This window comes from Balaenoptera acutorostrata, chromosome 2 (assembly GCF_949987535.1).
Source record: "Balaenoptera acutorostrata chromosome 2, mBalAcu1.1, whole genome shotgun sequence".
In the NCBI taxonomy this organism is placed as follows: Eukaryota; Metazoa; Chordata; class Mammalia; order Artiodactyla; family Balaenopteridae; genus Balaenoptera; species Balaenoptera acutorostrata.
The window spans coordinates 78287269-78304431 of NC_080065.1; the positions used below are offsets into that span (position 1 = coordinate 78287269).

Genomic DNA, 17163 nt, shown 5'->3' on the forward strand with positions numbered 1-17163 from the left:
GAGATCTACAGATGGACTTTTGGGGTAAGTGTAAAGCACATAACTCTTTGTGTCTCCAGTTAATCCTCACAAGAAAAAATGTTCCCCACAGAGTAAACCCTCAATAACAACATGGATAGGATGACTTGTCTCATAGATATCAACCAGCTTGTTTCCTCTGCTACCCCAGGGCCTAAATGAGCTTGTGCAATGGGACTATGGAAAGAGTGGGCATGGTGGAAGGAATGGAAACTATGTATGGGCTCCTTCTCCCAAAGCCCAGTCTAGTTACTGCCACTTCTTAATGTCTACCAGCAGCAAGACAGAGCCTGTGGGGAGCACCATTCTTTGAAGCAACCAGCAACTTGAGGGCTGATGAATTACATTGGAACTCATCTCCTTAAGGATAAACAATGTCTCCTTACCAGAATCTAAGAGACGAATTAGCCAAGAGAAGATGAGAGAGATATTCCAGATGGTAGTACCAATATGAGAGGATGCCTAAAGGTAAGAGAGACGGTGGTCTGTTCTAGGAACTGAAAATATTTTGGGTAAAAGTTCAGAGAGGTGGTAAAACATGCGGCTGAAGAGAGAAACAAGGCCAGATGAAGAAGCCTTAAACACTTCTTCAAACCACAAAGGAATATTTGAGTCTATTATCACACCGGTAACCTGAAAGAGGTAAATCCTAGTTTGCAATGTGCCTTTAACAAAAGCCACATAAAATTTTAAAATAGCAAATGAGATTCCTGCATTTGAAGGCAGATCTGTTTCCAGCCCTCAAGGTATAAACCTCTTCTTTTGCTTGTCTTCTGTATGCCTCTCTCCATAAAAGCATTAGAGATTTGAGGAATGTACTAAATACTTGAGACTTTCATTATGAGTGTCTTCATAGAATTTCACTGTTGGAAGTTTTTAAATGGGCATCTAGTTCAAGTTTCTTCTTGGATCTCCTATTTTTTAATCTCAAAAGTGCATTTTGTTTCTTATGAGAAATATAAAAATAAAATAAGGGAAAAAATATCAAATTGAAGCTTTCATATAAATTGAGAGTCTGTGAAGACTGAGTTACAAGAATCTATAATTCAGAGATTGGAAACCCAAATGTCTTCTGTTGCGAGACAGGTAGAGGAAATGAGTAAAATGAAATTAGTGTACAACGGTAGAGAGGGATACAGAAATTTTTGCTAACCAGATTGAGTGTGCCTCTTTTAAAGACATTCAAATTCTTTCTTTTAAATTGAATTCCATGTCTATAGATAGGTTCACCTTGTGGTTGCTAATACATGGTACCCACTTGTATACAGTTGGTGGTTCCCAAAATTAAATGATCACCAAAATCACTGGGCAATCTACTAAAACATTCAAATTTCTGGGTTCAATCTTAAGATTCTTGTTTTTCTGTGATTTGTTTTAGTTTGTTTTGGTTTTATAGTTTTTCTCTTTGGTCAGCAAAATCACTGATTTAGGTGCATTTATTCAGCAAATAGTTTACCTAATGTTTAAAATTTGTCAGCAACTGTTGTAGGTAATAGGAATATAGTAGTAAATAAGCCTGTTTTCCTAATCTCATGAAGCTTACATTCTAAGTAACGTAATAGAAATGGACGTCTCTATTCTCAGTGACACCTTAATGAACTAAATTATGTTTACTTTATTAGCCAAGGATTAATTAAGGTTTAAATTAGTCATTTAAAGAAAAAACTACTTATTCATCCATGAGTAAAACAAAACCATATAATCACACTATTCTTGCACCCTTTTATTACTTCTATTATTTAGAAATAGTAATTCTACTTGATAGTCTATTTATAAAGTCAGTTCTATAACTCCAGTTTTATAAAATTATTCAGATAGAATAGCTTACATAAGGTTTACTCAATTAACATTAAATTATTCATTGACTTTTTAGTATTATTCAAAACAGGATATAAAAAAAAAAATTAAAAATATCTAAGAGACTAGAGTCGTCTATTTTCTGTATTCTATGAACTTGACTTTAATATATATCTTCTTCCTACAGCGCCTCGGCACTGTCTTCTATTTTGTCTCAATTTTTAAGGGCTGCTCATAGGAGGTAGGTTTATAATCTAGGGTACAAAATAAGATTAGTTGTTTAAGACAAGTATTTCATGGCCTCCTACCAGAATAGAATCTTCCCCAAGAATCTTGCATTTTCTTCTTTTGAGTCACATCAAATAGTTTCTCCACTTCCACCCACCCTGGTCTCGTCCACTGGGTGGTCAGCATACAGTCCTTAACAACAGCTGGGGGAAAACAACCACCCTGAATAACTTCCATTTTAATATAAAAATTACAACTCCCAAGAGTCTTAAAGCATTGTGGTCCTGACTTGCTGACCTCGGCCAACTGTTGTGGCCACTCACAAATGAACTCACCAGTAAGAAAATTAGAAAAACTCTGGAATGTGTTTTTTTGGCCAGAATAAACTCAATCTAGAGAGAGGAAAAGAGACTCTCCATTTTATTTTTCAGGGTAATGTCTATCACAGGGAAGGCCTAATGAACTCTCAGACACACCAAGTTTTTTTTTTTTTTTTTTTTTTTGGCTACACATTCATTTCAGGTGGACCCTCCTTTACCCAGGGTTCTTTGTGGGCAAGCAGCTGCACTGTGAAATTACTTTGGTAGTTAAACAAAAATAAAATATTTTTCCTTTTGAAGTGGTTAAAACAAGATTCTTTAGCTATCACAGAAGGAACCATGTAGCATGAGCTAGAAATATTATCTTATTAGACTAGTTCTCTTTTCTCATCTATTTCGTTCATTTGGACATTTTATTCAGTACTTACTAGGTGAAAGATACTAAGTAAAGTGCTTCATTTGTTTGTCTGACGTAGGAAAACAAAATCCTTTGCTAGCTGAGTAATTTACAGCGATTGCATTATCATCAAGCTTCTTGTAGACGACTGAATTTTTATTTAGGGCAGAGAACTTGTTGGATACATTCAAATGCATAATATACTTAAAAACAGGGTACTGTATAATCACATATGGGAGGAAAACAGGTCTAGTGTTGCCAGAGTTAATAGCTCATACATTTCATGGAATAAGTTTGCTTTTGGATATAGCTAAAGCATAATAATTCCTAATGATTTTTCTTTCAAATCTTTCTTGTAAGCATACATCTGCTCCTTTTGAGATTTAATTGTAGATGCTGCCTATGTTGGCCAAAGGGAAAATATCTGTGTTCCCTTCACAACCCCTCTCAGTTTGCATTTAATCAAAGGCCTGACTTCATTTGATCTCAGTTCCACATCGCTATTTTTCACACTTCACCTTAGAGGCAATGGGCTTACCAAATAGAAGCATTGCGTTTGGAGTGATGGTGAGGGGCAAATTTCATTGCAAAGTTGAGCAAAGTGTTGGACTGGTGTGCTCATCGTCCTTACTGAATTCTTTGCCAAGGAAATCCAATCCATGATAAATAGACAAATGTCTGAAATCATTGTGGCTCAGTCTCTGATGAGGCAGCTGCCTCCATGCTGTGTTTGTTGTTACGGGATATTGTAAATACTAATATTTTATAAGCTCTGGAGCAGTTGAGAAATGAATCTCATAAACATAATTCAGTATTTCCAAGTTTTCAGAAACACACAGCCTGAAAGAATCTCACTCTTGGTCAGCCTGTGGGTTTGGACGTCAGCTCCGTGAGCTGTGATGGGCAGAGGAAATTTGGGGTATGCAAAGTCTCAACTGCTGCCTTTCAGAAAGATGGGAAGTTTGAGTGTAATGACCATATATAATTTCTAGTGGTTTAAAATGATAGATTAGAAAAGAATACCTGCATTATAAAATGTATAAAAAGTGTGGTAGCATAAATTAATAAAACCAGTTTGAAAAGACAGGTTTAAAAAACCCACAGTGTTGCTTACTAAAAAGGCACCATAATTATTTATTTTCTTTTCCAGCAGAAACAAAGGATGTTATATCATATCGCATGCAAAGCACCAACTGAGGGTATTCTGTTAAAACACTAAACTAATTAAGTCACACTCTTTTCGAATTCTCACTCTCCTCTGGCACATTTTTAGATCCAACCTATATCTGTGGCCCCCTTTTCCCTTATGTGCTTATTTCTGTACTCACAGAACCAAGCCTCCTTGCTCTTTCTCGATTCTTTTCTTCTCTCTCATAACTAACTGTGTCTTCTTTGAAGGTGGTGACTCTTCTGCCCACTAACCACTTACGTTTGCTTTGCAGAGAAGTACCTCTCCATGTAGTATATGTATCATTCTAGAAGTGCAACAAAAAATAAAGATGCCGACTCCTTATATATACTGGAGATAGACAGCTTAGCGGATATGCAGGCAAATGGAAAAGGACTGAAATAACACCTACATCTTAAACCACTACAACCAATAAAAACATATTGATTAATACATGGCTAAAACAGACACTGTGTAAGAGTAATAAAGTAGATGAAAATATTTTGTAAATTATATAGCACTATACACACATTACTGTGATTGTTTTCCCTTTAAGACACTGCACTGAGAGTGAATTAAATAAGATGCCAATTGCCTATCAAAAACGTAGCCTTAATTAGAGTTGGGAACCCCCCTCTTTGTATTAAAGGGCAATAATGATGGAAAGACCTGCTACATGTGGGATCTTTTCTTTATCCTAAGTCGGTGATGCTATTTGGGTAACAACTGATGAAAGGACTAGGGTGCCAACCAATTTGCAGTTAAGTGGCTAATTAAGACCCAAAGCAAAGCTGCCAGGAGGTTGGGTCTTCTAGCTTTAAAGTGACACATAAAACCAATTAGAATGGAGCTGGCTTTGCTAGGACATATTTAAATTTGGACACAAGTTTGGGCCAGTTATTACTTTATGTTAATATATTCTCTCGTAAGACAGCATCAGAGAGAAAAGGGAATCATTTAGGACATAAGAAATAAATTACTTGGATTCACTGAACTTCAGATGCGAAGAAAAAGCAAAACTATAAAACCCATTTCTATGTTTGCAGTCCTAACAGGGGTAGTAGAGTAATTAGATTTCCTAGTCTCAGAGGAAAAGAGAAGAGTGCATGAAGCATACTGTTATCCAAGAGGAGAAAAATCTCTTAATTCTTGCGTGTGTTGTCACCTGTCTGTCATATTGTCTGAGTGTGACACCTAGCCCAGAATTGCAAGATTTTTAGAATTGTTATATTTCAACTTGGGACAATCCAGTGTTCCATTTAAATATAGCTGCTCTAATAGCAGAGGGGGAAAGACAGATTCTTTCCGGGTGTAGAGAGAAGGTTTGAAGTTGAGGAAAAGTAAAGAGGATTGGAGACGATGGAAATTATAACACAAATTATCCACGTGTAGGGGAATACTGGTTGGGGGAGAGTAGACAACTTTTCAAATCATAGCGCCAGAGGCATCTGAGAGTTGTGGGAAAGCACAGTCCATTTATACCTTGCTCTTGTGATTTATGATGTCACCATTAAACCCCTTGATGGCATTATATCCTTGTAATTTGCAGTTGCCTAGCATTTTTTCTATATACAACTCAATAACTCATTGTGTAGCTATTTCACACACACATAAACACACACATTAGTGTGAATGTGTGTGTGCTGAATCTGTCATCAGTGGAAACCATGATTTTTGATGTAATAATAAGTTGGGTTAATAAAAGGCAAGAAATCACGGGCTGGATGTGTAGTCACTGTAATACCAGCTTTGTCATGAGGCATCGCAAGGAGACAGCACTGCATGTTACTATAAACAGATATCATTTAGATGGTGTATATATTCTTTTTAGGAATTAAAGAAGCAAAACTGTTTGCAGGGTCGTTATTAAAGGAAATATGTGAGATTGCACAAAGATAAAGAAGGAAATAAATTCAATTCACCTCAACATTGTAGTAATAGGATTAGAAAATAACAGGATTAGAAATATTAAACCTTCAGGGCTAAATTCTGCTGCCCCCAGAGATGTGTGGTTGGATCTCCTCCCTGCCCAGGGAATTTCTGTTTCCTTCCAGAGAGCCTGGTCCCGGCCAGTAATTGTGACACCGTAAATCTGGGGAAGAGAAGGTTTTGGAACCTTTGCTTTAAGACTATAATACAACTAGTCATTAGCATGTCTGCGGGGGTGAGAGGTTCAACATCTCTTAAGTTAGCTTTTAAACTGACTTCTGTAATTATTCTCCAATGGAAACATGAATGCCAGCGACTTTCTGGAGAGTTATTTTTATTTCTATTTGACTATTTTAGCTGCAATGCTGGATATACACTGCTGGATCTCTGAGAATGTTGTTCTAAAATGCTATATTTATAAAATGACCAAAGAGCACATGCTGCCTGGATTAAATTTATCCCAAGATGAGAGGTTTTATCTCTAATCATCTGCTTATTGACTAATCTGGGTGCTTCTTGTGCAGGTTTGATAGTTGAAATGTAACAGGCTAAAGTAATCCAGATCCTAAAGGGGTATCCCTTTGTCTCTGCCTTTGCCTTCCTGAAACCTGGAGATAATGAACCCTGCTGCTTTAAATTCATCATGCCATACAGTAACATCCTCATTGAATGAGACTGCTAGTTTGATACGAGAAAAAGTGGGGCACTCTCTTTAAAGGCGTGTAATATATAAGATCACAAAATTATTTCGCTCCTCAGGAAAATATTTTTAAAATACATAGGATGGCTTTTCCACAATGTGTTTAAAGCCCACATGAAATATAATTCTGGAGTACTTGTTTCTATGGAATTGTATTCTCAGCTATTCTGTGGTCCATGTCACATTATAATGTTATTATTTTCACGAGTCTCATATATTAGACTGTGAACTCCTTGACAAAAGGGACCTGTACTTGCCATGCTTATATCCTCACCAGAATTTCACACAATTCCAGGCACATTATAAGCATTCACTAAATATACCTTAAGAAAGATTGACTATTCTGTGTTTAAGACACTTAATGGTGAGCAATATACCCCCTGTTACCTGCAGTAACTTCTTCCAGGGGCTGCCTTTCTTTACTTGCCTTTCTTTGCTTTAGGGTTTAGTTATAAAAGTCTAAATTGGGATTAGATCCTATGTCTTACAGATCTGACTTCCATGAAGTGAGGAAATCAGTAAGAAGGATATTCATAACAAGTTCAATATCCCAGCCTCTCTCTTTGGAAGCTTTTAATGCCAGCAAAGAAAAATTAATGAATGAGAAACTCTTAAGAAAGAGAGTTTTGGAGTGAGCATAGAATCATTTGCCTTTCTGCTGTGCTATACTAGGGCCTATCAAAAATTTTAAGCAGCTTTACTGCTGGCTACATTTTCTCCCATGGGTTATTTCCTTTTCTATTAAGTAATTCCTTAATGCCCAGGGAGTTAAACATTCTGTTGAAAAGAGAGTTCTTAGCATCTTCTATGATTCAAAGCCTTACTGCAAAGTTTTTCTTGATCTTGTAATTTTAAAGTGCTACCGGTATAGTTAAATGTCTCTCTCATGATATATTTATTTTAGTGATATTTTTAAGGTTATGCACGTTTGAAGACAGATGTTATGTAATAAGAATCTTACTCTGAAGCATTTTCTACCTCATTTTGCTGTTATCTAAAACCTTTTAGAAGCCAGCTACACATTTGGCCTTTTCTAATTCTCATCCCAATACAAAAATCAGAGTAGTAGCTAAAGAAAAAGGGAAAATCAAAGATACTTTGAGTTCTATTTTGTTTTGTTTTCCCGTGGGGCTGACGAAAGCATCGCCTTTGCAATTTCCAGCCAACATTTTAGAGATGCATGAGAATGTCCACCAAAAAATGAAATTCTTTTAAACACATTTTGTGAATGTATTTAGCATTTCTTCACTAATGAAAAGCATGCATTGCAATTATTGTCAAAGGTGGAAAAATGTATTTTCTTGATTTTTAAATGGAGATGATTCAATTATAAATAGTCTTCTCTTGAAATTAGTACATCAGCAGAGAGAACTTATTTATTTGCCAATTTTCCCCTCTCCTGCTTCTGATAAAAATCATAGACTATGGTCTTTGAACTTTTGTTGTTTCCAATGGTCCAATGTCTTATTGGCCTTGGTCAGGGTAGGAGCAGCTTTGGAAATGATATGTTGCTCTTCAGTATCGTAGTGATGTATTATCTGAGAGCTGACATGGTTTTAGCAGTTTGGCATTTTAAAGGGACTTGCCAGAATGGATACAGCATACTGAGGTGTGAGAGTGTGTGTGTGTGTGTGTGTGTGTGTGTGTGTGTGCATGCACACATGTGAGTGTAATCCTCAAGTGAAGAGGCATCTATTCTGGTATTAGCTGTGTACTTGGGCCCATCTACAGTTTGATTGTACATCGGTTATGATGTGTCTCTTTCTAACGGGAAGGATACCGATCTTGATGAATAGCTAAAAGGTAAGATCGTTCTTAAAGGTGTGAGTGATTAATAATGGCTATGCATAGATTTTTTTCTAAGAGTGTAAATAAAATATGTCATTCACTTGAAGGGCAGGAGTTTGGCAGAGTGATTCACAGCGCATTTAAAAGCATAAAAAGTCAAACCCAGGGTCTCTTCTAAGCATGTCAAAGAGGAAGCTGGTTTAACCATTTGAAATATCTGAGTGAATGTTGAAATATTTGAGTGGAGAAATCATATGCCTTATGGAATACTGAAGATGGAGCTAATATTATTAATTGCCACCAATTAAACACAATCAAAATTTTCTCCTTTAGTAGCTAACAAGTAATAGTATGACAGAGATAAGTGGATAAAAAAGATGGTATTTGTTTACTATGGCATTTGGACTATACATTTCCATCCAACTAAGATTTACTATATAACCTCTAGATTAGAGGTTCCTGTGGGAAGTTGCTGTATTAGCATAAATCGTGGCTTTGACATGGTCAGTATTCATACCAAAGTACATAGGACCCTATTAAATTGTTAACTAGCGCAACAAGACTGACAAAACTTGAAGACAGAAGAATGATTCTAGTGGTGGTATCAAAAGACAGTAACAAGCAACCTATATAGTTGGTCTTTGTTAATTTCTTGCCAATGGTCTAGAGCTCATGACATGTTCACAATGCATATGACAACAAACTTCTTGGTGATACACTACCTGTCATGCTCTCCTATGGTCTAGCATCACAGGGATTGTGCATGTCACAGAAAGAAACAGTCTCAACCCTGGGGTCAGGGTGGGATTCACCATTTCTTCCACAAGTCCTAGGTAAATGGAGGAGCATGAGTTATGTCTTTCTAGTGAAGGTGGAAAAGCAAGTGACTGTCATCATAAACTATGTAAAAAGAAATGTTGGTGACTGTCTAGGATCAAATGCCTATATCCACTGGAGACAAAACCAAGATTCATCATTTATACATATATATAAAATCTTAAGATAGATATATAGATATATATATATATATATATATATATATAAAACTTAAGATTATAATCTTAAGAATAAAGATTTACAAGTCACTGAATTTTTAAAAGACTTTATTGACTTAATGTCCTATAAAAGATGCCATGAATATCAATTTCCTTATTTCATGCCTCTCCGTGTGAGGACAGAGGGCGTACATCCTGGGTATGAGAGAAGGCACAGCGGCATTCTCTCCCTGCCGTTATCATGGCCCTTTTCCCTGTGTTCTGTGGCTGCCCATGTTCCCTGCAAGTCAGGGCTCATGTAAACAAGCCAAGAAGGAGGCCTACTGATGGATGGAGATCTGACAAATACACTGACACCATCTGAAGCACCACTTTTGAACATGAAGGGCAAAAACGTAGGAAAGACCAAAGGATCATGTCACAGGTGAGACTTCACTCTACCAAGGTGTTCATAGGATTTTCAGAAACTAAACTCCCTTTGAGAAACTCTAAGATAATGATACACTTTTACTGACTTGAATACAGCATCGTATGCAGCCCTCCCCACTCCTCTATACTGTCTCTCTTCAAATACACATTTTGAGAATCTTCTGCCTCTGGGTGTGTGGGTGCCGATATGTGTGGACATTATAGGTGTGTAGATCTTCTGAATATCTTGGGCTTCCTTGGGTAGTAGGATTTAAAATTGGTTCAGTTCTACTAAATAATACATGCCAGGATCTGGGAATCTTTGAATAAACATGGAACATGTTTCTCATAACACATATTCAAACACAGAAATCAAAGGTGTGTCTCCAGAATAGAAATATTTAAATGATTGTCTGCATCTGGTAAACATTCTAGTGAAACACTATCATGTGTTGTACTAAGTTCTAACTCCAAGTTATATGTTTCAGGGTAAGTAAAAACGAAAGCATCAAGTGGCTCAGAGAAATCAGGACTGAGAGGGTGATGCTTGGGGGGTGGATAACTGTAGATGTACTAAAAGGTACAGTAATATATCACTCTCCTCCAAAGTTCCTTTTTAGGATGTATTTATTTGGGGATTTCATAAAGATACATTTATACTTTTGTTCACCAAATTTTAATGAGAACACCCTCATCTGAAAAACAAATACTATTTTAATATAATGTGAGTCATACGTAAATAATCACATTGTGGTTTATGGGTAAAAGAAATATACTAACCTACCATCAAGCAGACAATTAAACAACTATGTTTGTTTAATTGAACCTTTGAACCTTTCCCAACAAGTGTGGATTTTTTTCTCTTGACTTTGCCTCTAGAAGGTGAGGGCGAACACATCATTTCCACTGTCTCTCCTGTCTGCTACATGGCCATGGGAGTGAAGGAATCTATCTTACTGTTTTCCTCCTCCTCTCCTGTTGCCTATCAGGGTCCTTCCCAAGCTTCCCTTTTCCCTGTCCTTTAAAGAAATCTTCAGGGAGCAAGTGGATGTCGCTAACCACACAGTGAGTCCAGAGAAGGCCATGACTTTATTCTCACACTGGTTGTTGTCATGGCCAAATGGCAAAATGACACAGAGAATAAGAGTGAGATGACAACCAGATCACATATATATATCTGAAACATAAGAGAGATGAAATAACTGAAGTGGTAAGACACAAGGCCATACTTACTTTGGATTTCCCCAAAGGGTACAGTCTCTAAAATCTATCCCTGATTTCACCCCTTCTGTGATGACACAGAGATTCTGTCATGTATTTTTATTTTCCCTTTTTATCTTTTTCTGACCATCATCACCTCTGTCCTCTCCAACTCCTCAACTCCTCAGGATCTGGAAAGACCCCAGGTTTGCTTGGGCAAAAAACTTTCTATGCAGAGGTCCCTGACTGTGGAGTCACTAGTGATTTCAAGATTTAAAACATGATTATTATTTTCTTGTTTTATTTCCTTGTACTCCTCCATTCTTCCTTAGACATCATAGAACCATTTGCAGATTATCTCTCATTTAAGAGCCACCTAGCTCCATAACTTAGCAAATCAATGAGTTGCTCACCAAATGACCAGCAAAGAGACAATCTGGTAGAACAGTAATATAAGGAATTAGTGTCTTTCCACTAGAATCTGCCCAGTTCTAGTCATCAGTACATTACATTGTACAAGGGGGGAAGCTATTCTTTATTGGAGTTGCAATTAGCTCTTCTATCCAGAATGTAGTCACACTTTAATTTTAATTGTTTGTTTTAAATGTGTTCTCCTTGATTCCTTTGACTAAAAATATACACCATCAAACCAAACAAGTGTTTTAGTGAGAAAGGTATTTAAAGAACAATGCAGGTGAGGTATTCCCAGATTGATTGGATGCAGTTTTAATGACACAATCATCCACAAGTGTGTGCTAACCCCAACCACATTCCAATGACTTATGTATCAACATCACAGAGTATAGGAAGATTCTCCCCCATTTAAAATATTTTGCAGTGACTATTTGAAATCACTAAGAAGAAGGAAAAGGAGGAGGCGGAGAGAAAAAAGAGGGAGGAGAAGAAGAGAACTACTCCAATGAAAAATAATAAAATCACAGGAATACATTCTAATGATGTTAAACTCTGCATCAGTTATATTTAGTCCCTTCTACCTCCAACTCACAAGCCTCCTTTGGTGTTACCATGTTTAATAGACTTTTCAGTAAGTTCCAAAGAATCCATTAGGTATTAAAATTCCAGAAACATTATTTGCTGGAGACCAAGTGTACACAGATTATATGTTCAGCATCTGAATGTTACAGAAAACTTCTCCAAAATGGCCCATATGTTCTTGGAGAAAAAGCAGCAGTTCTGATAGTGAACCATGAAATATTCTGGAGGCAAATGGCAGAGTGCCAGTGTCTTAAGGGACGGCATTTTCCACTTTAAATAACAGACAAAATAATGCTTTAAAATGTTCTTGGTGATACATGAGTCAGTAAACCCTTCAAGGCGTTGTAAGAAAAACCTTTTCTTCCGAAGACTGATGTTGGAAAGAATCAGACAAAAATTAAGAATTGCTCTGCCAGGCAGCATAAAGAATCAATGGGGGTCTTTCTGAAATTCAGGAAATTCAATGAATCGATAGACTGTTAGGAACCAGGCCACACATGCTGAAAGTGATTCTTTATAAGGACTAGATACAGAGATAACACAAGGCTCTTCAGAAAACCCTGAGCACAAGCATGCATTAAAAGAAGCTAAATTGTGTACTAGCAGGAAATGAAAACAGGTTATTTTTTAACAGGCATCTGCAAATGGGGACATTTGGCAAGGGTAAACTAATGCTTAATTGAAAGATAAGCAATTTACAGGTAAACATCAAAATGTATTTTTTCATTTCTCATTTGATTTTTGTCATTTCTAGTTCACTTACCCTGTCTCTAAAAATGGCAAAATCTCTGTCATTAAATAATTTGGATTTAATTGACATTCCCCAAGGCAAGCAAGCTGGAAGTATAATAATTCCTTTGAAAGCAAACACTCTTTGATGACTACAAGCATCAAGTATGATCAGAGAATTCTTCTTGGTCATTTTACAAGGGTCTATCCATCTTTATGTGGCCTATGACACCAAAATTAAAATGTATAAAGTGGTTCCTTAAAAATTATAAATAGTCAGTGGGGCAGCTGGGTACCTAAAAAAGATTCTTTTCATTATTATGGAAGAAACACTAGACTAAACCACTTACTCTATCCATGGTTTTATTTTAAATAATTTAATTTACCATTAAGACATGAAATTTACCCAACTGGAATCATCACAATTTCTTATGTTTTCTTTCAAAAAATGAAAAGCTTTTTAAAAAGGGGAGTGAAAGAAAACAAGGAAACTTAAAAATTTCATAAGCAAATTGAAAAATTAATTATAATAAGAAACTGATCTTAAATTTAGAGTTATTACTACTAATTTTTCAGTTTATTGGCATTATCATAGTGTTCATTCATTGACAATTAAGCCAGGATCATAAAACATGCAGAAAACATATAGTTTTTGAATCCATTAGATAATAATACTGTAGACTATGATTTCTCCTTGTGGTGGGATTTTAACTGTGTCTAAATAATCTGGGGGAAAAGACTCTCATAAAGTACTTAGGACACATAAAATTTAAAATCTAACACTTGTGGTAAAATTAAGTATTAGTTAAGGTAATAATGTGACAATTACTCAAAAAAAGTTGCACTTTCTATAGTGGATGCTGGCACAGGACAAGATCAATGCATGTACTTCATTCATTTGAACAATTTTAAAATATGTCTAGAGAGCTGGAGAGGGGCCAGGCGGAGCGGCCATGGAGGGTCAGCGCTGGCTGCCGCTGGAGGCCAATCCCGAGGTCACCAACCAGTTGCTCAATTAGGTCTACATCCTAACTGGCAGTTTGTTGATGTATGTGGAATGGATCCTGAACTCCTTAGCATGGTACCAAGACCTGTGTGTGCAGTGTTGCTTCTCTTCCCTATTACAGAAAAGTATGAAGTATTCAGAACAGAAGAAGAGGAAAAAATAAAATCTCAGGGACAAAATATTACATCATCAGGATATTTCATGAGGCAAACAATCAGCAGTGCCTGTGGAACAATTGGACTAATCCATGCTATCGCCAACAATAAAGACAAAATGCACTTTGAATCTGGATCAACCTTGAAAAAATTCCTGGAGGAGTCTGCATCACTGAGCCCTGAAGAACGAGCCATATACCTGGAGAACTATGACTCCATTCGAGTTACTCATAAGACCAGTGACCATGAAGGTCAGACTGAGGCACAAAATATAGATGAAAAAGTAGATCTTCATTTTATTGCATTAGTTCATGTAGATGGGCATCTCTATGAATTAGATGGATGGAAACCATTTCCAATTAACCATGGGGAAACTAGTGATGCAACTTTATTAAGGGATGCCATAGAAGTTTTCAAGAAGTTTAGGGAACGTGACCCTGATGAACGGAGATTCAATGTCATTGCTCTTTCTGCAGCATAGCTTGTCCAGAATGGAAACACCAAATACTGTATTATTTGCAACAAAATTAAATTTCTTCTGTCATACACTAATTCAAAAATTTTGATCTTTTTCATTAACTTGACTGATTAAACTTCCTGTGAAATAAATAAATAAATAAATAAATAAATAAAATATGTAGCATGTAGCACCCAGTGGGTGATCAATTTAGAATGTCTGAATTATATCTCTATAAATAATTATATTTGAAATATATTACAAAATCCATGGGCCCATATGAGGCAGAAATGAAGACTTAGAACAATGGGTAGAGAAGAAGTAGTTACATATTTGTCTATTGTATAATCAGTGCATATGATGATTCTTCTTAGTATCCAAGCTCTCTCTCTTCCTGTTCAGGTTCAAGAACAATCTCTTGATGTTATTTATTGTCTAATGTGTCATTTCCTAAATAATGTCATACCTCACAATACATGAAAAAGACAGCAGTGTCATTATTATTCATAAAGCCATAGCTCTTCAGAATGCATTTGTATTGAAATAATATAGATTTTCTTGCTACTCCAGTTCCCTGCTACTGTTTATTTAGTTACATCATTACTCATGATGCTGCTCTACCCAATGGCTTCATTGTGCTATCAAAGGTAATAACTGCTTCACTGATGAGGACTATAAATAAATGCAAATCTTACCCAAAGTATGCAGGAAAGTGTGAGTTATTATTTTATTTTAATTTTATCAAACAGAATTTTATAGTTCAAACATAAAATAACATATCTTCTAAATATGTCTTCCCTTGAAATCTTTAGCTAAAGTCATTGCATTCCTAGAATTTAATACCTTTCAATGTTTACCACATATGGTCACCAGTGAGGAGGATTGCTGAGGGTCCCATGAGCTGAGCAAGAAGAACAGTCCTATTCACACAAGGAATGTCCATCCATTTCCAGGAAGGCTTAAAACTAACCCAGGAGAGTATGCCACCACATCAATCACAGGCAAGAGAAAACTTGATCAGAAGGGCTGATGGGCATCAAGGAGCAACGTCCTGGAAAGCCCTCCAAGGAGACAGGCACAGCCTTTGCCAGAGATCTGCCTGACATGTAGCACAAAGCCTGTGGAAGGAGTAGGGAAACTGTCCTAGGTTACAACTGGGGGCAGGAGTGGGGTGGGGATGGGCACAGAGTAAAGATCAGAGAAGCCATATGACCTGGACACAGAGAGCTGAGAACTGTCCCTGTGGCCCAAGGGTTAGAGGCGGACTATCAGTAGCCTAGGGCCCTAAACTCCACCTGTGTTCAAAGTGAGTGAGATTCACCTGAAATCAACATGTCAGCACTATTCTGGGAGCTCAATCTCATGTGATCCCGTGAAAGAAATGCTTTGGTCTGAACTCAGGTGCCTGACCTGGATGGTCCTCTTGGACCCTGTGGGTCCTGGCCCCCAGAAGGAATCCTTAAAAATTTAGTGGAAGGCGTTCCAAAGTGCAGAGCTCCATAAGATACAGTGCAGAGCTCCCTAAGATACAGTGCAGAGTTCCCTAAGATACAGGCCAGAAGCAGGGTCCCTGCTTGCTGGTATTGTGTTTTCCTCCAGTTTCTAAAAAGCCCTTAGATACAAACCCTGTCTCCCTATAGCAGCAACACATGTCCCTTTCCATATTACCAGTAACTGCATGTTCAAGTGTATTGCCAGAGAGTAGGCCACCCAATAATATCAGAATACCCTTGCAGGAAAGCATCTTGTCTTGCATTTTTGCTCTGCTCTCTAAAACCTGGCCCAGGGCTGGTCACATAAAAGTCAACAAATACTTCTCTGTTCATAATAGCTAGTTACCAAATACAGTTAACAGGTAAACAATAAAACTGCTAAACAAGAGAAGTCAAGAGTCATTAATACTGTAAAGGTAACTGTTACTGGAAAAAAATTCATAGTAAGTTGTTCTTCATCATTAAGATTTCAACCTAAAGAAAACAGTGCTGTACACCAATTCTTCGGCCAGAGTGAAAGGGCCGGGTGGATATTCCATTTCCTGAAATTATTCACCACATTAAGTCCTCAATATTGTTTCTCTTCCCTTTTTTCATTTTCATTATGAGAAAATACATGTCTTCTTTCTTTTTACTAAAATAAGTTTAGTACATCATCTTATGTCAAAGTTAATAATGACCTTTCTCTATGACTAACCTTCAACCCACAGTGATCTGTTACCTAGAATGAATGAAGTACCATTTTTTTATACATGGTCAATACCACATTATATGTATGTGTACATATATACGAATGTGCAAGAGCATTGTGTGTACATAGGTATACTGTATATTATTTAGATACATATATATACATGTCTCATCTCCACAGGAAAATTATATCCTTTATGCCAATGAGCATATTTCTCATAGAGCATGAAGCACCTTCCCCGACAGAGAAGGAAGCTGAGAATATTTCTTATATTTGATTAAAGTTTGATCCCACCGTTGGATGTCTACCCTTTGAAATTTTTTGAGAACCTTGATGCTCATTAAAATGTAAGTGAGATTTAAGAGTGATAGGCATCAGTAATTAAGAAATATCACATTTAAACAATTCTGTGGTAATAGAGGTAGCAGGTAAAAAAGTTAAATTAGTGTGGATTTCCCAGGGGATAGATGTACAAATCCAGGTGATATACCTGCTTCCCAACAGTTCTTTCCCAATACAAACCAAAATCATCACCAATCATCACCAGTATCTACCACTGCTACTACCAGTACAACCAAACACGCTAGGTTATTAAATTCTTGGGAACTGAAGCCATACATTATTCATAATTCTATCCTCAAGTAAATAGCACATAGTAGTACTCAATAAATATTTATTGAGGGGATAA

The 17163-nt window shown here is 36.8% G+C and overlaps 1 long non-coding RNA gene and 1 pseudogene across 1 annotated transcript in view; both read left to right on the forward strand.

Moving 5' to 3' along the window:
* The first annotated feature begins 205 nt into the window (after positions 1–205).
* The window catches only part of LOC130706509 (uncharacterized), a 69607-nt gene continuing 52649 nt past the window's right edge, over positions 206–17163 (forward strand). Inside the window, exon 1 of the long non-coding RNA XR_009006739.1 lies at positions 206–486. This is a non-coding gene — a long non-coding RNA (uncharacterized LOC130706509). The remainder of the gene's footprint in view (positions 487–17163) is intronic.
* LOC103002102 (ubiquitin carboxyl-terminal hydrolase isozyme L3-like) lies at positions 13627–14354 on the forward strand (annotated as a pseudogene).